We start from the raw sequence: 26,519 nt of genomic DNA on the forward strand, positions 1-26,519 counted from the left end.
AGTAAGTGCCATCATTATCCCAGCACTGCTTGATATCTGCCTGTGGCCTTTCTGTTGGTTTTCTTACTGTGTGTTGTAACGTAGGTAATTATGTAATTCTTTGCACATATGTAAATTGATTGGTTAGCACAGTCTTGTGCAATGATGTAACCTTAGAACCTGTGGTGTAGGGAATTCTATGGGTGGCGGTTGGCGTGGAGGAAGCTGGTGGTGAAGGAGCCTCTGCCTGTACGATGTGTCTGGGGCTGCTAAATAAAGAACCTACATCAAAGTAATTCTGCAGTGGTTACTACAGAGAATAGCATTGCAAATTGCAGATTTCCAAAAAGGGACCCTCAGTCTTAGGTTGGATGGACCAGGGTGAATTAGAAATAATTTTGAACCCCAACAGTCCAGAACTGGTGTTGACAATTAAAGAAAATCTTGAGGTAAAGGAAGGAATATTAAATTCTTACCCAGAAATATTTTCTGGTGATGTGGGGTTGTTGAATGATTTTCAGCACAAAATAGAATTAAAATCAATAGAAGCTCCATGTGTTCATAAGGTTAGACACATACCTATCTATATTAAGGAGGAAGTTCATGATGAATTGAAATAACTGGTGGAGGATGGCATTATTGAGCAAGTTGAGTCAGCAGAATGGGTTTCTCCATTGGTAGTTGTAAGGCGATCCAATGGTAAAGTAAGATTATGTGTTGACCTTAGGGAGCTGAATAAAAACATCTTAGTTGACCAGTATCCATTACCACGCATAAATGAAATGTTTTCCGCAACAAAGGATATGTGTTGGTTTTCAACTATTGATCTAAAATCCGTTTACCATCAGGTGCCGTTACACCAGGATAGTAAGAAGTACACAGTATTCATAACACCTTTTGGATGCTATCAATATACCTGAGTGCCTTTTGGACTAGCATCAGCTGCAGCGATGTTTCAAAGGATTATGAGTAATATATTTAGTAGAATCTCTGGGGTGATGTTTTTCCAAGATGACATCCTAGTCATGGGTAAAAATAGATAGGAACATGACAATAGGTTGAAACAGGTTCTAGAAAGCCTTAAGAGGAAACGTTTGACAGTAGAGTATAGTAAATGTAAATTGGCTCTGGAGGAAGTGGTATACTTGGGTCATAGTATCAGCATAAATGGCATTAAACCGAAACAAACTTTGTGGAAGCCATCAAAGTTTAATAGAATTTTATTCCAAGTTCATTAGGAACTTTTCAGAAAAAACATATCATATACGACAAGTACTCAAGAACAAATCCAAATGTATTTGGTCAAATGTGTCAGAAAGCGTTCCCGGATTTAAACATTTAAATTTGTAAGGCACAATTTCTAAAGGGATTTGATCCCAAATGCAAATCCATTGCGACAACGGATGCAAGTAATAAAGGGTTGGGGCGGTACTAACACAGTGTGATGATGAGAAACATGAATGGGTTGTTGCCTTTGCATCACAGTTTTTGACCCCAGCTGAAGAGAGATACTCAGACATAGAGCAAGAAACATTAGCCTGTGTGTGGGCATTGAACCATTTTCGTCAATTTGTGTGGGGGCTTCCTGTCTTGTTGAGGTCTGATCATAAGCCCTTAACAAAGGTCTTAACGACTGCTGGATTACAAAATGCATCTCTGAGATTGAGCAGGATGTCGGTACAATTGTTGGATTTTACTTATGATGTACAGTATTTGCCTGGAGTCAATAACAAAGTAGCTGATTTTCTAAGTAGAATGTCATTACCTACTAAAAATGTAGATGAACTAATGTGTGAGGAGAGTTGTGTGATTATTTGATGAGGAAATGGAAGGTATTGATATTACTGTATGGAAGGAAGGATGGAATACAGATGACAGTTTAAAAAGAATAGCCTGTTACCTAAATGGAGGTTGGCCTGAGAAAACAAATCTTGGGGCAGATGGAAACATTTTCTGGGAGGTGAGAAATGAACTTTATTTAGAAAACAATATGATGTACAGAGGTGGAGGAGATGTACCTCCAGTTTCTCTTAGGAGAAAGATCCTAGATTTATGTCATGAAGGTCATCTTGGAATATCCAAAACGAAACAAAGAGTCTAAAACAGGTATTGGTGGCCTGGTCTTGACAAGCAAATTGAAAGCAAAATAAGAGATTGCATGGAATGCAATAGTTCTGATAAGTGTCAGAAAACGTTTAAACCACCTTTATTACCCATTGCATGCCCCAATATAGCAGGGGAAAAGATAGGTTTAGATGTGATGGGACCAGTGGAATGCAATAATAGTGAATACAAATATATTCTGGTTGCAATGGACCATTTTTCAAAATGGCCAGAGATTGAAATAGTTCATAAGGCAGCATGTGATAGAATTATTACATTTTTAGACCAAATCTTTACAAGAGAAAGTCTACCTAAAACTATGATTACTGACAATGATCCTCAATTTGTGCTGAGAAATTCAAAAGAAATGGTGTAATCCATAACACTACCTCACAATATCATCCAGAAGGAAACAGTTTAGTGGAACGATTCAACTGCGTCATTAAAGGGAGTATCCAGTTGGACAAGAGTAGTGGCTTGAATTGGGAAAGTGAGCTATGTAAGTTAATTTGGACTTACAGAATTACTCCCAGTAGTGTCAGTAAGGGAAAGTCCATTTTCCTTGATAAGAGGTTGTGAACATATCAGCAAGGATCTTGGTTGGTTATCGTCTGTTAAGCGAGTTGAGTAGTCACCTGATCAAGTAAGATTGAAAGGCTCAACAAGCATATAAGGAGTGCTATTAAAAGAAAATCAGAACAAGAGAATCCAAAGTAAAATATGGAGATTGGTTTAAAGTAAGAAAAGAGCGAAAAGTCAGAAAAGGAGAAAGCAGATATTCAGAGCCTCTGAAAGTATGTGAAGTATTCCGTAACTCAGTTAAATTAAGTGATGGGAAAGTGAGGCATTTGGGCAGGGTTTTCAAGTGCAGGAATGTTAAACAAGCTGAAACGGAGAATGTCAAGAGTTATGTTTGGTTGGAAACAGATGAAAAGGCGAGTAGTAAAAAGGCAAATTTATACGGTAGATTGGTGAGGAGTGACAGTGAAATGCGTGCTCTTGAAGCACCAATACATGATAGTACTAAGCATTCACTGCGTGATAGTGAAATGACAGGTACACAAAACTTACAAAACAGTACGAACAATGACAGCCAAATCAACACTGGAAGGTTTGGTAGGATTATTTTCAAACCAAAGAGGTTTGATGACTTTGTATGTGTGAATACAGTTCAATAGAAAAAATAATGTTTGTTTCTGTAAGATTGTTTTTATTTTGTTTTATTAACCTGTATGTATTTTTTTTTAAATGTGTAACTTGCTTGTAGTGTATTTATGTGATATGATATAAGTGTATAGAAGTTCTACTATTATTTTAGGTTTTTTTTAAATAAAAGGGGAATATGTGTTGTAACATAAGGTAATGTATGTAATTCTTTACGCATATGTAAATTGATTGATTAGCACAGTCTTGTGCTATGATGTAACCTTAGAACCCCTGGTGTGGGAAATTCTATGGGTGGCGGTTGGAGTGGAGGAAGCTGGTGAAGGATCCTCTGCCTGTACGATGTGCCTGGGGCTACTAAATAAAGAACCTACATCAAAGTAATTCTGCAGTGTTTACTACATGCCTCTCATCCCATCCAAAAGTAGGTGACCAACTGAGCTAGGCCTCAGGCAGAAAAAAAAAACAGAGCCAGCTTGCACAAAAATAACTGAAGCCAATTAAAAGCAGACTGGGATCCTTCTTCTCTCTTGGCACCAGTGCCACTGCAACAGTGCCACCACTGACAGCTAGGCACCTGCTGATGAAGTGGAAGGTGAACTAATGAAAAAGATGGACTGGAGACAAATATGAGCTTTTACCAAAGATAATTACAGTTGATATTCTTGTTTCAAAAAGCTCAGTTACATGATAGTGATTCTCACCGTCAACATTTTTGACAATCTAGTCACACAAAATAACTAATTTGTACACCTGGAAGGTGAGCTGGTTACTAGGTGGATGCTAAAGATGATAGACCTGGTGGCAAAAATGATCTGGTAATAAAGATCAATGGAAAACAGTGCCTTACAGAGAAAATCTTGTTCTTCTAATTCCGTTGGTGTGGTTTTGTCATCCTATTCTTATGCCACATGCCTGGAAAACAAGGTATTGTCAAAGGTGAGCTACTGGCAAAGAAATCTTGGAGATCTTGCATTCCAGCGGCAACGCTTTTATTCTTGCAATGGAGGCCCGATGTTCTTGGAGTCATCAGCGGCAACATTAGTAACTTTTAGTAGCCCAAAGGTCCAAGGTGATGACCATATGGATGGTACTATAGATGACCTGGTGATGGAAAATCACAGCAATGCAGCAATTTTGATTTTTTTTTGGTCTTATTAAAAGTCTTCATTAAGGGAACAGAAAAGGCATAATCTAGCGTATAAAACTGTAATATTAACTAAAACTGCCTATGTATGTTGCTTTTTTACTGCCTACTGGACCTTTAGTGGTTCAACTGGGAACAGTCAACAAGTTGCAACTTAAAAACACAATTAATGTATTTCTTGTTCCTCTCAATTCAGAATAAACAGTGCTTTATGCAATTGAATAAGCCTTAAATCTGAACAGGTTTATTGTATGATACAAAAAGGCTTTCAATATATGCACTGCAACGGGATCAACAACAAAAGTAATATTTTGCAAGGCTTGAATGAAAAGACATCTTGGCAATCAAATCCAATATTTTAATTTTGACAAATTCATATTATCAGTTTGGTTACTGTTTGGTATACCTTTACATGTCATACTCCAAACTTTTAAAAATTGATAATGACAACTTTATAACTCATTGGCCTGAATCACACCTGGAACTCTAAACAGCAAAGCTTCTAATTTGTTGAAAGATAGCTTGTGATCCTGTGTCATAGTTCATGAATTTAAGTGAATGTGTTTGCAATGGGATAGCTTAATGCAAGGCAGGGTGCTATCATATTTTACATGACATTTAGGAATTTGCTGCACACTGATGAACCTGTAAGATACTCTTTCCTGGCCACCTCTTTCATCAGTAAGCTAATTTAAATTTTATTTGGTGACCCATGATTGTTTGGATTTTCCACACTCACTTGAAGCAAATCTGCAACAGTAAATAATTCCTGACTTTTTGTAAAATAGCACAACAAATTGTGAAAAAGATGCATTGGCGAGAAGTGGAGAACTAGTTTCATGGGATTTCACTTTGAAGTAATCGATCATAAGAATCAAAGGTTTGAAGCACAGATTGAACAAATATAAAATAAATCCTTCGGTTTCTGAAAAGCTGTATGAGTTGCTGGGAATGATCAGCAGCTTTCTCAATTTTCTTATTTCTATCAGTATTTCATCAAAATTAGGATTTTGGTAAATTGTTTCTCCAGACTTTACCAAGATCAACTACCTAGTGGTGAAGTGCTAGTAAGGTATACATCTAGGAGTATAGCATCAACTTCAACAGACAGTGCTCAGGAACCCTTTTATAAATACAAGTAACATAAATGACCAGGATAACAAACTCTGTAAACCTTTTGTTTCTCATTCTGTTCACTCCGATTTTAGTGGGTAGACTATGTTTGCCTTCCATTCGTGTAATTGGTGTTATCATAGCATATAAAGCAAGGATATTGCTGTGCACCATGTATCTGGTTCTTCATGGTGCACTAAAATAGGAATATAGTTATCATTTCATCTTTGCTTCCATCACTTGTGAGGCCAAATCATTGATTTCTCATCCAACGCATTTGTATTCAAGCAATATAACTGGAGCAAATGTACAAAGGCTCAAAGGCTCAAAGGCCCAAGAACCATATGACTTGCTTTGGTACTTGCACAGGAGAGTTCTACAGCTGTTTCTGCCCAGGAAATATCAATCCAAACAGTGAATCAGCATAATCAGCTCTTGTCAAGGTTATACTATTAGGAAGCTATTGACTAAAATTTCAGTCTTTATCATCTTTTCATTGACAATCCGTGTTACATGATCTATAAACCAGTATGTTATTTATCTTTTTGGGCCTGTGATCACTATTTTTGCATTTTGGTGTACTGACCGGTTTTACTAAGTCAGCCACCCTTGGTCTTGCTGAAATATATTACAAACTATCCACAAAAAAGTACCATAGGGCCCAATTTTAGATTTCAAAATGATTTCAAATTCAGTTTGCCATTTTTCTTTGAAAGCACAAATTGAGAGGCATTCAATCCCAACATTTCCAGCTCAGGTTCAAACATTTTGCTCATATATTATCTATCAACATGAAATGTTTTTCAAATGTCAGTCCTGAAAGGAGCTAATGTCCTCACATGTACCAATGCAGATCTGCCCTAAGGTAAAGTAATACAAACAGTAGCTACCCTCCTGATAAAGTAGACCATTCTGCTTCCTTCCAATTCGGTTTCCAGGGAAAGGGTGGATTTGGGCAATTGCACATTGTCTAAGAGTCAGACCTATGCAAGGGTATTAACTTATCAAGAAGGTCATAAAGGCTTGGCTACACCTTGAGTCCCTAATATCAAAAGCAAAATATGTTCTGTTGCATGTAGGGTATTTACTACAGAGTATATTTTAATTATGGAAAGTTTGGCTTTTCTATAAGCTTTTTATGGTGTATTGTAAATACTAGAGTTAAATAGTCTTGTATGATTGGGCTCTTGCTGTAATAGTTTAATTTAAAGACATTTAGAGACTCTGAATACCTTATGACTACAGATTAGAGTCAAAGATACTCTACCAGTCACAGGAGTCTCTACTAGCCAACAATCCGATTTTGCTCACAAGAATGATATAGAATTTAATCTCTGATGGCCTTCTAAGTGAACAACTGGCCATCTGAACTACTGTGAGAGGCATGGAAGATATTATTGGGGCTGAGGAGGTACAGTGCGGAACAGCTGGATGCTCTGGTCACTGACCTGGAAGCAATGAAAAGCTTTATTTGCAAAGGTTTGAAGAAGCTTAAGTGTAGCATATGTTGTATGACACAGCTATGCATGCCAGAACCATGCCTGCCTTAAGAACGCGATCAGAACTGTGAAAGCTGACTTTACTACTAATTCATTTTTATGCATTTTGGATTATGAACTTGCATAGAATTTGACTAACATAGAAAATAAGGTGCCACTTTGAAAATGTACCCACTTGAGATGCCGTCATTAAAGTACAAAGGCCCATATTTATACTTTTTGACGCAAAACTGCGCCGGCGCAGTTTTGCGTCAAAAATATTACCGCTGGCTAACGTCATTTTGGTGCGCCCTGCGGGCGACATATTTATTCTTTGACGCACAGCGGTGCAAACAACAGGTGGGAGTCATTATTTTTGACGCACACCGCGGCATCAAGTCGTAAAGGAAATTGACGTTAACGCAGCGGAAATGACTGTGGGTCGATTTACGACACCGCAAACCGGATATGCGCCGTTTTTTTTTACGCAATAGTGTCAAAAAACACAGCGAACACAGCCATATCACCAGAGGAGAGCCAAAATGGATCCCAGACGCCACTACAGACCCCAGGAAGATGACAGCAGACCAGGAACCAGCCAGGAGGACCCACACAAGAACCAGGACACTTTTAAGAAGAAAAGAAAGTGTCGCTTTAGTGCAGAGGAGCAGGAAATTCTGGTTAAAGAGGCGACGGAACACCAGCACCAACTGTTTGTCACATCAAAGTTGCCAATCAGTAGGAGAGAGGCTATATGGCAACAAATTGTCGACAAGATTAACAGTGTGGCTGAAGTACGCAGAACAGTCATCGAGTGCAAGAAACGCTGGCATGACTGCAAACGCAGGACCAAGGAAAAGATGGCAAGGAACAGGAAGGCAGCACTGCAGACTGGAGGGGGGAGTCCAGCACACCAGGAGGCCCTGGACCACATAGAGGAGATGGTCGCAGCCGTCATCCCTGAGGAGATCGTCACAGGGATTCAAGGACAGGACAGCGCAGACTACCAGGAGACAACGCACATGCAGGGTAAGTCGCATGGGGAATTAAAATTCACAAATGTTAACCGCAAGCGGGGGGGATACCGACCAAAAAATGCATGGAAGTCAACATATACATGGAGTGGCATGGGTAAAGGGGCATGGCATTGGGGCATGGCCTGCACAGACAGAAGCTGGGGCACACCATTACACTACACCAACAACAGTCCCATGGGGGCATGCTGTCATGCCAACGATGGAGCAAAGGGAAAGCCACGACAGGAGGGAAGGCCACTACGTCAAACTTACATCCTGGCACTCGTCAGCCAACATACCTCCTACATTAACTAGGGCCCTATTAGCAATCCTCTAGCCAAACCGACAACTGCAATGTACCTGCGACAACAGTTGCCACTACCACCTCTGCTCTGTGTGTAGCTCAAGTAGCCAATGGCAGTAACCTTCCCATGGACCATACACACCTAAATTAGGGGGTGAGGATGACAACTGCAACAATCCACTGAAACAAGACAAAGGCCCCAGTACTCTCAAATGTCAATGCCCATAGTTGTCACAAACATCAGCCAAAGTAAACAACAATAGGAGCGACACAGCACTAAGGACACACCCATGCTGCATATGTCAGGGTCCATCCTGTGCCTGGGTAACAAGGCAACATCCCAAATGTCATACTGCTCAGACAACAGCATTGAGGAGGGGACACATGTAACTGGTCACTGAAATACACCTGCACAGTCAGAGGAGGAAATAGGACACCGATACGACTATCAGGGCAATCCAATGTAACACACATTACCCAACATCAGCAGGACCCATTAACAATGTCAACATCCATATCGGATCATAACATTGCCATGCATAGGATATGCCACATGTCAATTACATTTAAGTCGATGTGATCGATCAGAGATTGGGGCAGGTCCAGATTGTTAAGTGTGCTGCTAGGGCCATCAGAACACCCACAGCCAGTGAAAGGTCTCACCATGAGAATGGATGTACACGGAGGGTCGAGTAGGAAAAGAAGGTGGCAATTCGCTATTTGGCTAAAATCAACACCTAGAGGCGTTGAGGCTGACAAGTCTAATAACTCAATAACATACATGTGACACACAGGTGGGCCATAGGCCTGAAACAATGCCCATCTGAAGGACTGGAGAAATTAACACAAAACAAGATCACAAAGTGAATTCATCAAAAGGCAGGCACGTCACATCAAAATTGCCACAACACAGACACACTAATTGTACCCTGTTTCATTGCAGAGGAAGATGGATCTCCTGCCGATATGCCTGTCACAGATTTCCCTGATGACATGGATGACGAGCCGATAAACATTCCCCAGGAGACTATCCAAAAGGTCCTTGAAACCCTCCAGACCCCACCTTCAGTCACAAGGAGGAGCACAGAACAAGCAGCCATCGCAGAGGAACCACCCACCACCCCAATTGTAAGACCTGCCAGCTCCAATACAGCTGAGGACTCAGACGACACTGGCACCAGCTTTGAGAGAACTGTAGTTGGAGTACAGCGGGAGCTGGCCAAGGAGGTGCGGGTGGGGATGCAAAATATGGCAGCCAGCCTTGAGTGGGTGCGTTCGTGCATGATGTCATTTGCAGATCAGGCAGCAGCTATGCAAGCCCTAACATCTATCTTGCAGGAACTGCAGAAAACCCAGAAGGAAATCAGCACAGCTGTAATACAGTTGACCCAACACCTACAACAGCAATCCTGTCAACGCGTGCACGAATGCAACATTGAACCCCTCAGGGCTGACCTGGCTGCCTACCATCGTGATGTGGCTGCTATTCTCAAGAACCAGCAGGCCCTCCTTGCAGCAGTACTGCCCTTAAGACCTTCACAGGGAGCAGCGACCGGGATGTCTGACTCCACGTCTTCTAACACTGAGGTGTGTGTTGCCCCTTCACAACCAACAACAACAAGGACAAAGCAGGCAACACACACATCAGAAGAAGAAGACATGGAACAGATCACATTCACAAGGAAAAGTACCCGGAAGCACTAGTCCCTGCCACATGGCCAACTATTACCAAGGTCCTGCGCTTTGTAACTTGCCAGTCTTGCAACAACTGTACTCAAGCACTGTTCTGCTAACCACTGTATATCTTGTCACCCAGCCCAGTGATTGTCTCTCTCCTTCTCATTGGCTAAGTCTGTCCCTCTGCACTGTCTGAAACAGCAACCCCAGCATGACAAAAGCATTTAGGTAAACTCTTGTGTTGGATCACAATGGAAGATATCACTATAATGGACTCACAATCATGGACAATGTACATATAGCACTACAACACTTTTCAATAAATAGCACATACACAACAAATCTGTCTCTGGGTAATGTGGCATATCAACTGTGCAGTAGATAACTGAAATGTGCCTACTGTCAAATTACGTAGCTTGTCAATACAACTGTCCAGATATTATGTAGTGAGAGAAATCTGCACAGTGACCATGATTGCATCATACTCTGTCCATCCTGAGGGAATAATCTGATGAAGTGAGAAACCATACACCACTATGCTGTGTAGGACAGAAGAATGCTTCCTCAGGGGATAAATAAGTCATCAAATAGTGCCCGCTAAATGTTGTCAACGTGCAAAAATAACACAATAAACATGCCACACTAATCTAAGTAAATACAACAAAAAAAACTGCACAAATGAAGGTGTCTGAGTTAACATACAAATAGGTAATCATGCCGAACTGTGTCACAATTGATGTATGAGGGTCATGAAGACAAAAATACAATATTGCCAATGAGAACTCATCTTATAAGGGTGTGCATGACCATCACACTGCAGTCAGACCTAAAACTGTTTCCCCAATATAAAGTCTGGAAGCACTGTTAGTAACTTTGAAAACACACTTATCAACAGAAACACATTGGGAACCATATTAACTGTGATTGGTGGTTGCAACAAAGGGTAGACACTTTGCAAGGCAGCTCTGGGCTAGCTGCCAATCGTACAGCTCAGTTGGGATTTGTTTGTAGCATAGGACACAGATGTTATAGTACAAAATTGATGTACACTGAATCGAAACCCACGATCAAGTACCATTCAACACATACTGTTAAGGGGTAACCAAATATTTATTAAAAGCTAACCATAGATGAGGAAACTGAAGGAAAAATCTTACCTACCCTAATCTACCCTGACTACTCATTACCCACAACTGTCCCTAACTAACCTAAGCTACACTTACTAATCACATGTAACGAACCGTTCTAAACATTTACCCCCCAACACCCTTATGAGACGGGACACATTGAGGACAACACATACTAACCTAAACACATACTATACTATCCTAAACAAATATATATTTTTTTGGTAATTTATTTTTAAAGTTATTTTTTTTATTTTTTTTTACACACAAGAACCCCAACATAGCCCCCCACCCACCCACCCACACATGTAATAAGTCAAAAAAGAAACAAGCAGGACCCCCCACCCCCACGCACTAACACTAACTAAGCTAACAGCCTATACTAACCTAACACTAAGCCCCCTAAGCCCACTATCTATAAGAACAAGGAAAGAGGAGTGAGGGGAGGGTATCATGTCCATCAAATCAACTGTCTAGAGGTTGGCCCTCCGGAGGGTCCTCTTTATATCCTTGACCCGCCGTTTAATGTGCCGCACGTCCCGGCTCAGGTGGCTCACCTTGCGCAGCACTTTGTCCATCTTATGTTCAAGTCTATTGAAGGCTGCAGGGTCAACAGCTGGAGCAGTGGCAGTCTGGGTACCGGTGGAGGAGGTCTGTGTGGGCTGTCCTGCACCAGTGTCAATGCTGGGGCCAGGAAGTCCAGCAGATGTTGGATCAACAGTGGCAGCTGTGGGTGGGGCCACCTGGCTCTGATTGGTGGTTGTTCCTGTGGTGGCTGTGGTGGGCAAAGTAGGCCCACCCTGTGGGAAGGCTCGCCATGCCCCGGAGGCACGTTCATGGCGATATCGCCGGGCCATCCTCCGGAACCCCGACTCCACCCGCAGGATGTGCTGGTATTGCATGGCCCGACGCTGAAATTCACGGATGTGGTCTGGAGTCATGTTAGCTGCTGTTAAGACAAATGCAGATATGCTACAGTAGTAACTGCATTGTGTGAAACGGCACAGCAAGTTAATCAGACATTACATCTACTGTACTTGTAACAGCTCATATCACGATACAGAGCATTGAATGTCCCTGAGGAAGTATATGGCAGGCCAGACAACAAAGGTGACATCACACAAAGCCCATCCATAACCCACAAGATGGGTAACAACTGGCTTTGACTTGCAATCTGAGTTCTGACAGTTAACATCTATGAATCATGCTGCATATCCTCCACCAAGAGCTGGGCTACAAATGTTAGTGTACGGAAAGCAAAACTAAAGCCACATGGTCTGCAAGTTGTAACTGGACTTGCCAGTATGGTACCAAGTGCCAAACCAGAGTGTGTATACTAGTATGCAACCAAACCGTCACTTATTCACAGGTATGTGTAACATACTGGTAGCATCAATACTAGGTACCCCATTCACAAACCCATGGCTGTGTTTGAGAGGGGGCGGTGGATACACAACTATAATTTCCCAACAACATGTACAACGAGGAGTGTACAGGCAACTTCACACATGTTTGGCTCTGCAGACACACCACAGGTAAGGTCTATCTACAATTTGGAGTCAGCAAACCCTAGAGCACTCATAGGGTCAGACATGTCAGGAAATTCAGAACTTAGCACACAACATATACTTCCAGTGAGGCCTGACTTACATCAGACACAGAGTTGCTAGAACACCCATGATCATGAATTGCATGCACACCTAGGCCATTACACTCAGGTTCCACAGACTTGATGCACTACATGTGGAAGTACATGCTGCTAGGAGGTTCTACCTACTGTTTCAAAGTTACGTAGGTAAATAGGGAAGCAGATGTCTATTGGGAAGCTATTAGCGCCACCAATCTTAGAGAATGTGGGTCTGACAGGCTGACTAAATAGGGCCTGACTTCCATTGCGACTCTTGGTGATACAAGTGTCAGACACATGACTATCCCCTGTACTCACAGTGGGGCCTACAGGGATGTCCTACAATCCCTACATGATACCATTGGATACGCATTGGCAAACTCAAAACATGTGAGAACTGCATTCCCACTCATGGAACAAATGAAAAACTTGCCCAACGCATCACACCTTGCTATGCGTCCAACTCACACGAGTCCATGATCAGCAAACACAACACATAACAGACATATCAGCACTTACTAGAGTGGTCGGGGTCCTCAAATGTCGACACCTCTCCCACAGTGTAGGGTGCCGGTCCACCTGTAAGGTATGGAAGGAAGAAATGTGCTCAAAATCTGTGCACAGTGCAACAATTTCATAATCATTTACAATGTGTAGGCTGAATAAGGACATGGCAGCCATTCAGACATGATGGTACTGCATCTGATATTTCACAGCCAACTTGTACATACCATGGGTCTCCTGTGACAGTTACACACATATCTGCACACATATATTGGCCCTAACTATCATGTGGTTGCAAACTTGCCCCATAATTGTTGAGCACTAAAAAATATGGAGTGTAATCGTCTCATCATGTGCATCCAAGAGAAACATCCAACACCTGGTTACTTGAGGACTGCATTACCAGTCAAACATGCCTTGTGGCCTTGACACATTTATTGCACATAGGCCCAATGTACAGAGGGAGGGGCAGGGACTCCTGTAAGCCATCCTGTTGTTACAGTATAGTCAATTGATGTGGCCCAGATATGGTGATTTGCACCAACCATGGAGATGTGAACCCATGTGCATACACTTGGACTGCCATCCATATTTGGATTGTGGCTCAACTAATTCCAACAAACATCTTAAGATGTTAGCTGAGGGCACCTTACACCTTTTCACAATGTTTTCAAATCATGAACTGACATGTATCCAAAAAGATCAAGAAACCAAATAATCCCACACATTCATAGTACTTCTGAGAACGCTTTCCTTCCACACTCACCAGACTAACATGAGACCAATGTTTGAGCCACTTTGCTATTATCAATTGACGTGAAGACAGCACTCATTTTCAGCATCATGTAGTGATTCTAAAGTCAGTCTATTAATTGTGTCAACATAGTTGGCCTAAATGTTGGTACATCTGTACTTCTCTGTCAATAATACACTATATAGACATGATTGGCTCCTATTTTGTTAGCTGTGCTGACAAAAAGGCCGCACCAATTTCCTTCATGGTAAAGTTACCTGTAAGTTTGCTGAGCATGTGCTACCTGACAGCTAGCAATAGTGATCCTTGCCATGGTCCATCAATGATCCCCTTATATTTCCCCAGCATTACACACAGTCATCAAGTTAGCTGGCAGACATTGCACTAATCCTCTGATGTCACTACAGAGCATTTAATCGTGCACATTAACATGATTCGTACTCACCAACAGTGCCACCAATCATGATTCCCAGGTGGTCCAAGAGATCCTGCTCCCTGGTGATGAGGTCAGCCCACCGGTGCTTCAGCTGGTGGTCACTCCTCTGGCTGGCATACACACGCTGCAGGTGATGCAGCACCTTTCCCCACCGGATTCTGCGCGCCTTTGTCGGGTACCCCTGCATGACCCTGCCCCCTGCCTGGATCATGAGCGGCAATAAATGTGTCACCAGCCAGATGAAGCCCCCCAACTCCTCTTCCCCCATCCTGCCAAGACGTGGCCTACCAGACATAGTGGAAAAGTGAAAGGGAATAGGGGTAAAAGAAATAGAAAGGGGAAAAGGGGGAAAGTTGGGGTACAAATACAGATGAAAAGTAAACTTAACCACTAAAAGAGCCCAACTATCCCCAAACTAACACTACCCACAACAGACTCCCACAAACAAGAAATACACAAGATAAATGGACAAATGTAGACAAAACACAGTACTACAGTATACACAAACAATATTTATTTCACAAAAGGACTTTACAGATAGCACACAGGACAAATACAGCACAAAAGCTCTGGACAACACTCTCTACACAGCCACACAGTCTAGAAGGATCATAGACTGCAAAGTGAAATTGAAAGTACACCCACTGTACATGATCTGTAAACAGGATATCCTATTACATCACTTGCTGTATGAAAAGTCCCACCTTTTTCGCGTTATGCATAATTTTTTGCTGCACAAAACTGTATTTGCGTAATTTTTTTTGACGCACAGACGTGAATATTAACCCGCATCCACATAATGATACATGGACTGTACAAATATCTGGATGCGGGCTAAATTTCACTCCTGTGCGTCAAAACAAATGACGCAAATACAGTTTTGGTAAACCAAAAATGACGCACACCGCTAGGGACGTCAAAATTACAGTGCATTAACTGGTTTGGGGCATTTTTACTTGTTTTTTGGTTATTTTACATTTGGAACACATCAGAGATTGGCTAATTGAAGACAGTATGGTGTTGATGGTATATGTTCACATGTGTGACATCATACTGCTGCGGAACATCATCCACTAAACCCTTCACAGTATGTTAACTGTTGGCTGACGTCATAGATGGTCATAAGTGAGGCCTACATATATGTGTGGCACAAATTGTGCATGTTTGTCATAAGGAGAGGATAGCAATGTGACACACATATGTACAATACCTAAAACGCCTTTGGCTCAAAGTGTGTGCTTTGACAACTAATGTGTTGGTTGACCAAGTGTGTGTGTATATCACATGAAGCATTATTGCACATATGGTTGTATGAATGTGACGTCCATGTGTCCAATCCTAAGATGCAAGTCAAATTTGGAATGAGCAAGGGCATGTGTTAGTCATACATGTAACAACACCCGTAAAAAATATACTTCCAAGTTTTAGGGTCACGTAGACACCACATGTGACATAGCAGGCACCAAATGGATGGCAGATGCATGTTCATGTCAATGGTCCACATTTTCATCATCCTATGTCCTAGATTATTGGTAAGAGCTTCCTAGGCACTAGTTGATGAATCCCACAGTGAGTCATACACATGCATTGAGGAAAAGGGTACCATGTTGTTGGCACAGACAGACAAGGGTCAATCTCATATGTATGATGACACCACAGTTGAGGCCATAGAAGTAAGCCCCAACTATCAAGTGGCTGTGGTGGACCAGCATATAAGACAGCACGCGTCCACATATTTCCAGTGATCAATTGCACATAGGTGTCTTGTTCATGTGTGTGGTCCAATGATGATCCTGTAGATTGTTTGGGGTGTGATTTGTCACAGTTCGGACCAGGACTCATCATGAGTCAGTGGCAGCTATTCCTGTAACTACTGAGTATCCTTTGTTGATCAATGTGAGTAAAGTAGATGTGGACATGTGAACCAACATGCGGATGGTCCCACCCTGTCACTAAAGACGTGTAATGAGACAGTCATCAGGGCAACCTTGGTGTGCTGAGTGAGATAATGTCTCAATTGTCATGTTCCGGCAGGTGTCATTACAACATTTGTACACAGGTTGGCCTTTGCACTTCCCACTGCATCTGGGAACATCATAGCCTCTGTGCTGTTTATTCTCGCAGCTATTCACCACACACGGCCCATCACTATGTTGTGCGCACTGTGATGCTGTGTGTGAACTATCATGGTTCTGACATTTGTGTATTATTCATGTACATTATCAGAGGTTGCTGGTTGTGCTGAAAGCCCTGTACCCAATCCCTGCCTATGACCCTGGGACACTGTCCCACTTTGTCATTCATGCATATATGCAACCCAGACAAGGGATGGGCCATGAATTTTGCATTTCCAAGAGGATGTAACTCAAATGGTACAGTTAAAAGGCAGATGATGCTATACAATGTATTTGGGTATGCATGGAAGAAGCCCATGCCCAATGCCCCCTGATGAATGGGAGGTTTTCTTACGCACGTGTGGAACATATGTAGACACAGGGATACTTTAGTGTGACGCACAGACAGTTGCCAGTCAGGCTGACAGAATGCAAGGTGATTCAGGAGCCAGCTACTGGACAAGTTACATAATCAGTGGTCTGACTGAGACTGTTTGCAGGACAAACTAGACATGTCAAACTGTGTCAAACTGTGTACGTCCTGTGTTTTTGAAGGTGACAAATGAACCCAAGGGCTGTGTTACATGGCTTAATTAGTTTCAATGGTTGATGGTGTATTTGACATAATGGCAACTCCTATGCTGTTCCAGGCATCATCCGGGGCAGTGCTTTTTGAAATGGGTGGTGTGCATGGAGGTGATCACAGGTGTGGGCTGCATCTGTTTCTCACCAGTCCTGTAGGTGAGACTTGCATTCTAAGGGCCAACAGACATTTTCACAAGGGGAAGCAATCTACATGTGCTAACAGGGCTTTGAAACTAGAAGACAGTGTATAAATTGACCTGACGTCCATGCAGTCAGATGTTATATGACAATGGCATACCTTAGGAAAGGGTGTAGCACACTGGTTTGCTAATGTTGGTCTGTGTGTGTAGAGGAGGTATTATCAGGGTACACATCTTAGTATTCCAGGGACCTCTTCCGACAGGTGGGTTGTGAACAGGTGCATGGGTGTGCCAGGAGTTAGGAAATGGGCTGACATGTGCATGGAATGTCATGTGCGCAATGCATGTCATATGTGTGGCACTTGTGCTGTCTATGTTCTGCTTTTATGGAACTCTAGTCACAGATATTCCTTGCAAATATTGGATGCAGTTGGACTAACTGCTGTCAAGGGTCTTGTCAGACATTCCTGTTAGTGATGCAAAAGCACTTTGACTGCCTCATGTATGAGGCTTGTTTTCCACTTATTGAGTGATGGTGTCATAGTTGTGTGCCATATGCTGCGTTGGACCTAGCTTTCAACATGTATGTGTGAAATAGTTGTTGTCCTCTGCTATTGGCCTTCAAAGGAGATATGTACATGATATATGTCATTAAGAGTGTGTGTGTATGTGACCATTGTATGTTAGGCATCACATTAGCTCTGGGATTTTCAGTGTCCTAATCGGTATATCAGCAATGCAGAGATGAAGGTGTGCAAAAGGGAATAGCCTGACCATAATATGGTAATTAGAATAGGTGTTTATTTAAATTATTTAACTAAAGTGGTGATGGTGATCATAATCAGAAGAAATTATTTACAATCTGTTGCCGCCTTCGTATACCAGCAGCTGTGTTCTGTAGTTCCCCCTCCTGTTGCAGTCCAGCATCCTCCTCTTCCTCCTCGTCAGGCATGTGTGGCTCTGGTTCCAGGAGGGGAATGTTTCTTCTGATACAAATGTTGTGCAATATTGCACATGTGAGGATGATCCTACAGACCATCTCGGGGGAATATAGGAGGCTACCACCAGTGATGTCGAGGCAGCGGAGCCTTGACTTGAGGATGCCGAAGGTCCGCTCGACAATGCTGCGTGTCCTCCTATGGGCCTCGTTGTATGCACGCTCTGCAGCTGTACTTGGGTTGCCAAATGGTGTCATAATCCATGGCTGGATGCCATACCCCTGATTAGCTGCAAGAGAAAATGAATGGGATCATGTTGATGTAGCTGGCACTATTGAAAAGACCTTTAATGGCAGTAATTGTCTTGTGTTGTCTGTGACTCTTTTTTGTACTAATGTGACATCCTATGCTTGTAGGCTGTACCATCTGCATTGTGTTGTTTCCTTGGCTGAACGAGTGTTTGTCTGCTAACCATTTGTCAGCAGTATGTTTTGGGATTTGCAGTACAGTGTGCCCTCCCTAGCATTGTGACTTGTGATATAGGTGTCCGTGTGTCTTCACTGGGGGTGAGATGATAGTTCCCTGCACAGTTAAAATTGAAAGTGTTGTTAACACGTTCATATCAAAGTACCCTGGACATCCCATACCTTGACACTTATGCAATGTATTAATGTAAAGGTCATTGGGACACTTACAATTTGCAAGGTGACATTTAGGCAACCACACTCATTGACGTCTTCATATTAGGCTGTACACTAATTTCCAATGTGTGACAGGTTAAATGGTGACTTAAGACACATGGCTAGTGATGTCACAACCTCAGTGTGTTCCTGTTGACATGTTGCTGTTGTGGTGTATGTGTTGTGTGTCCTAGAGGGTTGCTGTGCAGTGTGTATATAAGTAGGTTTTTGTACTTACCAACTAGTAGTCCATTGCCATACCGTCCATCCTGGAAGTGTTCATTGATGGTGCAGTGACGAAAGATGTATGAGTCATGTACACTCCCAGGATATTTAGCCACGATGTTGGTGATCAATCCCTGGTGATCGACTATGGCCTGCACATTGATGGAATGTGTGTGCTTCCTGTTGCGGTAGAAGTGTTCAGTTGCAGCAGGTGGCACAAGGCGTACATGTGTGCAGTCGATTGCACCAAGGACGTGTGGGAAGCACTGCTTCCGTAGAACCCCTGTTTTGTTTCCTGCTGCTTCTGCAGTGTGTTACGGAAGCAGATGTGTCGGGGTGTCAGTCGAATGATGCATCCAGTACTTTGGGCAAAAAGGCGGAGAATGATGGTTGTGATATTCCGCCAACCAGGGCACCAGTTGTTTGGAAAGAGCCACTTGCCAGCATGTGAAGTAAGGCAAGCAGCTTGGTTTCTGTTGGTATGGTGCGGGGTGTCACCAAAGTGGGGGCCAACTGCAGTTCACTGTTTTGCAGCAGCTGCTGAATGGCCTGCCAGTTCAACCGGTACCTCTGTATGATGTCATGTTCCCTGAGGCCCTGAAGGGTTGTTCCTGGGCGGAATATCCTCTCCTGCCTTCTGCGCTGCCTTTGGGGTCCCTGCTGGTGTTGTTGTTGCTGCTGTTGTTGCTGCTGGGCTCTGCGTCTGCGTGCACGCTGGATTAGGTTCACCTCCATGGCTCCCTGTTGCTGCTCTGCTGCTCTGCTGTTTGTTCTGTGTGTTCTGATTAAATACAGGTGTGTTTGCCCCATTTTAACGCCTGCCCTGACCCAGGAGTTAATTTTTTATTCAAATCGGGCTGTGCGTCATTTTCTGGCTCCGCTTCCCGGCTGTGTGTCATTTTTGCCCGAAAGCATAAATACGACGCACGGCCGTTTAACCCATTTTTTGGACGGGAACGCCTACCTTGCATATAATTAACGCAAGGCATCCAAAAAATGACGCACACGGCAGAATTTTGTCGTCCGCAGGCTTGGGCGTCAAAGTTTAAATACGGGGCAACGTTTGCGCTGATTGTGCGTCATAATTTTTTAGCACAAACGGCGCACACGGAGTATAAATATGCCTCAAAGTGTCTTTATTATATGCTTACTAATATTAATTGAAGTGCCTCCATTAGGTTGTTGTTGTAGTAGTGTGATATATTAATGATTTTGCATTATGTATTTGCTTTGTTAATTACAGGCCTTAAGTTAGCAAGGTTTGGCCTAGTCTGCACAGCCTCATGTTAAGCTGCACTGTTTAATAAAATTGTGGGAATGTATATCTAGAGAAATTAATTCATGTATTATTCTCACTGCATTGACCAAACATTAGCTTTAACTTTCTCATGACAACTGCCTGCTAGAATATTTTGTACTAGTAATTGTTACACTGTATAGTTTGATGAGTGAGACAGCGATGTTCCCAGGAGCTACCAGTGGATGCACTGATTGGAGTACGAATGGATAGAAAAATGTTACCTGACGAGCTTGACAATGGGAACAGGAGAAGAGGAGCCAATCATCAACATGTGAAAGACAGTTTCGTTATATCTTAGATTGGGAAATTAATCCTTATTGGACAAACTGTAAAAGTACGATTCCTTGACCAATGGCAACGTGGGAAGTTCTTTAGGTGATTCTAACTTAGCCCGACTGCACCAAGAGGAGCGTGCTTTTTTAGATAGAGCGTAGCGTTGAATGTGTTGTATACTTTTAAGTATACTTATACTGTGTGTTCCAGTGATCTCATTTGTTGGTTCCAGTGTCATTTAAAAATCCTTGCTTGCTAGTGGTCAGTTCTGCCTCTTTGTCTGGCCTTTTTCTCTTTGGGAGCAGCACAAACTACTGTATAATTACGCTATGTCCTGTTTATCTCTTCTGAAGGGGACTTTGTCTTTCAGTTTTGGCCTGTTTGTCTTACACTGTGGGTGTATAATCAGCCCCTCCTCCCCACCAGCTCCCTCTGCAAACAAAACCAACAGCAGTAGGGGGCTTTTCCAGGGACAGCTCGTTATCGCTCTCGTTCTCTTCTTTAAACATGATTCTGTTTGTTGTGCCTAGTTTATAAAGGTCACTGTAAAGCACGAGTCCCATCTTTTTTCTTTAATCTGGAATCTCTTGAGATGAGGACTCAAGGGCTTGTGGTTTACCAAGCGCTGCTGTAAACATGGCTATAATTAACGTTCTTATCGCCTCACATTTGCTGTGCATTCAAAGGAAGATCTGTTTCTTGTTTATTATGTTATACCTCTCCCCATGTCGGGCTGTTTTAGTCCCATTTCTGTGTCTCCTATTGTGTGTTGGTTGAACCACTTCTGTTTCTATACTCAAGCGAAGTGGATCCCGGTGAGAGAGCGCAACCTGTGCAGAGCAGGCTCAGCAGCTAGAGAGGCAGCAAAAACTGACAGGGCCGGAGGCCACGCACTGCCCTTACAAGACAGGTTAGCGCGCGCTCTGCTATGTGATGTGTGTGCAGCAGCCCTGGGGTAGCAAAGGCTGTAATTCAGCAGCAGATCCGGGGAGACCTTACAGAAATAATAGGATACACATTATCCCGACTATGCATGCACTGCTTCCATGCACCGAAGCTGCAGACTCACCCCTGTCCCTCGTCAGCAGGGACATCCAAGCAATGCACATTGGTCCCCTGTGAGGTGCCAGGGCAGGCGAGGGGGTAGGGCGCACATCCGCCACCTCTTAGCAGAGACAAGCGCTACTTATCTGTTGTGCGTACCATGGATGTATTTTTCTCCTGCGAAAATATGTGTCCATCACCTTTTGGTTTAAATCCAATGGCGTTGCGGAGCAGTTTGCAACAAGACTGCAGGAGTGTGCACACACCCATTGTTCTGTAAATGTATAGCGATGTTGCCCCAGTGAAGGCCGGATATTAGACGGGACTGTTGCCAAGAAACAATGGGCCTCATTATGACACTGGTGGTATCGCACTTACCATCATGCTGACTGCCACCAACATACCCCTTTTGCAGATATCTGTTCACCATATTATGACACAAACACACCAATCCGTCACTATACAGCCACAGACACAAGTCCACCACACCAAAGGTCAGTAATAAACAGTCGGTATCCAAACCCACACTGTTATGCCAACAGAACAAAGCCCATCACATTATGACCCACAAATCAACACGGCGGACATTCAGCGGCGGTAAACCATTGGCGGTACATACCGCTGAGCTCAAAATACATACACTCAAACAAAACAGCGCCACATTGGACAACTCAAACTACACACACCTGACACCCATACACACACCACACCCACACACACATCCACACCACTATAAAACTCGCACCCACATTACCCAAAACACTTTACGACTACAATGAATTGCCAACAGATAGAGACAGCAAGAGCACACACACAACCAGAGCAACATGTCACCATCACCTATACACAACCCATGCACCTCACAACATACACAACAACACATCACCCTACACACCCTCACACACCACTCACACTACACCCATGGCACCACAACGACACCCCAGATTCTCTGAGGAGGAGCTAAGGGTCATGGTTGAGGAAATCATCAGGGTAGAGCCACAGCTATTTGGAGCACAGGTGCAGCAGATATCCATTGCAAGGAAGATGGAGCTATGGCGGAAGATCGTGGACAGTGTCAACGCCGTGGGACAGTACCCAAGAGCCAGGGATAACATCAGGAAAAGGTGGAACGACGTACGGGGGAAGGTACGTTCCATTGCTGCAAGACAGCAGCTCGCAATACAGAGGACTGGCGAAGGACTCCCACCTCCTTCCCCACAACTAACAACATGGGAGGAGCAAGTCTTGGCAATCATGCATCCTGAGGGCCTGGCAGGAGTAGGAGGAGGACTGGACTCTGGTAAGTCAACTGTATACTACTACTACCCCCAATACCTGTATGCCATCACATACCCCCACCCCACCCTCACTCCCATCACTCCACTACTTCCCACACACCCCACCATCATAATCCCTCTCATCCCAATGCCAAGACCAGCATGCACCACCAATGCATGGACACCACTCACAGACCTGCATGGACACCTATTACTAAAGCATGCACACTGGAGAATCACCTAGCCCATCACATCACAACTCACACAAGGAAAATCTGCCAGGGCAATAACAACCATAGAGGGCAACCCACCCATGCACAGTATGTCACACACAGAAATAATAACACTGCATATACATTCCCATAGGTATCCCAGCCAATGTCACCGGAGTAGAGGTGCCAGCAACATCCAGTCCCACTACGGAAGAGGCCCACAGTGATGACATTGACTCTGCTGGCCTGGATCTGGATGACCAACCTGGCCCATCAGGGACCTCTGGACAGTTGGTTACCCAGGCACAGTCATACACCACCACAGAGCCTCCCTCCTCAGGAAACACCACCACAACACCCACCCAGCGTGCCCATACCTCTGTCCCTAGGACACGTCAATCAGCAGTGTGTCCACCACTACAGGGACCACAGGGCAGCCCGTACCCAAGACAATCAGGGACCTGGGGTCAGTGGCAGGGGGCACATCGTTCAGGGGACAGAGGCACAGGACAATAGGGAAGCTGGGAGGACTGCTCTGCGCTAGGGGGAGGACAGGCCCAGGGAACTGACTCTCCAGGAGGCACTGACCGCGATCCTGGGAGCATCTCAACATTCCCAGGATACGCTGGGCCAGATCATGGATAAGTTGCAGGAGAACATGCGGCTGCAGGAGAGACAGTACCAGGGGATCAGGGAAGACTTGAAGGCCATAAACACCACCTTGTTCTCCATTGCAGGGATGCTGGCAGACATGGCCACCATTATGAGGGAGGCAGTGTCACACCAGCGGGCCCCTGCCACTAGCCAAACATCTGAACAGCCCTCCACCTCCCCTGCAGTAAGTGGACAGGAGGCCCTGTCACAGGTCCAACAGGCCACCAGCACCACTCCACCCTGTAGAAGGAGAACCACCCTGCAAACGTTCCCTGCAATCCAGGCAGAAGCCAGAGACTATTGCTAAGACCCCGCCAGGAAATAAGATTCTTCTGAATGTCACCCTTGTGTCCCACTCTGTCACCCTGTCCACCTTGGACTGCCTTTGCTCCCCTTCCTATGCCCCCTTGGACAATGCACCTGTGCTACCAATAGACTGAACTCTACCCAGGACTTTCCTCCATCATCACCCCAGCCCATTTACCTACCCCCTTTTCTTCATAGCACTTAAATAAACACCCTTTGAAAAAAGTATGGAGTATGTAAATGATTTAAGTATGTATTCGTTTAACAAGGTTTAAACATTGCAATTCAACTGTTCATTAATTTATATATAGGAAAGACCTGTAGTTGGCTGCAGTGACAACACCAGGAGCGATAGTGGGGCACCAACATCTGCAAAAAGAGTTGCCAAAGGGTACAGTGAGTGGGCATAGAAGTGGGAATTCACAGCCTGCCAGTGACAATGTCAAACACAAAACCATCAATGAAATGTGAAGTTACACTGTCTTACCTGTGTGTCACTGAAAGCATTGACGTATCACTGCAGTTCTGTTGTCCTTATCCTCATCCTATGCCTCCTCATCTTCACTGTCCACAGGGTCCACTGCTGCCACATGGCCATCTCCAGCCTCCTCTTCCTGCAGAAAAGGCACATGGCGTCTCAAGGCAAGGTTGTGCAACATGCAGCATGCCACGATTACCTGGCAGACCTTCTTGGGTGAGTATCACAGGGACCCACCTGTTAGATGGAGGCACCGGAACCTGGCCTTCAGGAGGCCGAAGGTTCATTCTATTATCCTTCTTGTTTGCCCATGTGCCTAATTGTAACGTTCCTCTGCCCTTGTCCTGGGATTCCTCACAAGGGTCAGTTGCCATGAGAGGTTGGGGTAACCAGAGTCACCTGCAAATTGCGAGGGACAACTGTTAGCCACACACTATGCCATATGGCCCACACCATACCCATACACCAACAGCCACTTCGTGGGAATCAGGGCTCACCTATTAGCCACACCCTGTGCCTCTGGAGTTGGGCCATCACATTTGAGATGCTGCTATTCCTCAGGAAAAAAGCATCATGCACCGAGCCTGGATACTTAGCATTTATGTGTTCCATCAATCACCACAATGATGTTGGGGATTTGTCCCATTGCACAGAAGGTAGCCTTCACTGTGGCCAATTCCTCCACTTGGGGGAAAACTGTCAGAGTCAGCAGATCCTCGGGGTCTGTGCACGTTCCCAACATGTCCACCACAAGACAAGTCCAATACTCTGATTAGAATGTCACAGAGTCTAAGAGAAGGGGATTAGGTAGGGAACAGCTGGGAAGGAGACCTGTAGGAAGCAAAAGGTTAGAACACACAATATCAAGATTATATCATTCTAATCATTACTAGGCTATGACTCTAAGCATTGTCATATTGGAAACATGGATAACTTAAGCATGGACTTAAATAACAAGGCCTCAAAAATGTTTGAATACCTGTAAGGGAATCAAGAAAGATGAATACCACTTTCTAATGAACCACTCAATGAAATGTTCCACATGAATTAGAAACATCAGAATTTTCTAGAATTACGCTTTCAAATTCAAGCATAGACTTTGGCATGAGGACAAGGAAATAATCGGAATGATTTCTATAACACCATATGAATTGTACTTGAGAGACTTGTTATGCACGTACAATATAACATATAGAATTTTAAAACACTTTAGTTTTCCTAAAATGCAGGAACATGAATTGCACACATTACAGATTTCCACAAAGGTTTGTAACTGCCATGAAATGATTGTGCACAAGAAGTAACATGAATTAAACACGAGAAATGAATCGCGCGTCTTGCCGATTCAAAGACCACCAAGTAAATGCCATGAAGGGGTAGCACACAAAGAACTTCATGATTTTAACACAAGAAATGAATTGCACCTTCTGCCGATTCGAATGTCACCACGGAAATGCCATGAAATGGTAACACACAATGAATATCATGAATTAAACACAAGAAATGAATCGCGTGTCTTGACGATTCGAAAGTCACCACGTGAATGCTAAAAAATGGTAGCGCACACTGAATATCATGAACTAAGCACAAGAAATGAATCGCGCGTCTTGCCGATTCGAAGGCCACCATGTGAATGCCAAGAAATGGTAGCGCACACTGAATATCATAAATTAAGTACAAGAAATATATTGCGCGTATTGCCGATTCGAAGGCCACCATGTGAATGCCAAGAAATGGTAGCGCACACTGAATATCATTAATTTAGTACAAGAAATGAATCACGCGTCTTGCTGATTCGAAGGCCACCATGTGAATGCCAAGAAATGGTAGCGCACACTGAATATCATGAATTTAGTACAAGAAA

This window comes from Pleurodeles waltl, chromosome 2_2 (assembly GCF_031143425.1).
Source record: "Pleurodeles waltl isolate 20211129_DDA chromosome 2_2, aPleWal1.hap1.20221129, whole genome shotgun sequence".
In the NCBI taxonomy this organism is placed as follows: domain Eukaryota; kingdom Metazoa; phylum Chordata; class Amphibia; order Caudata; family Salamandridae; genus Pleurodeles; species Pleurodeles waltl.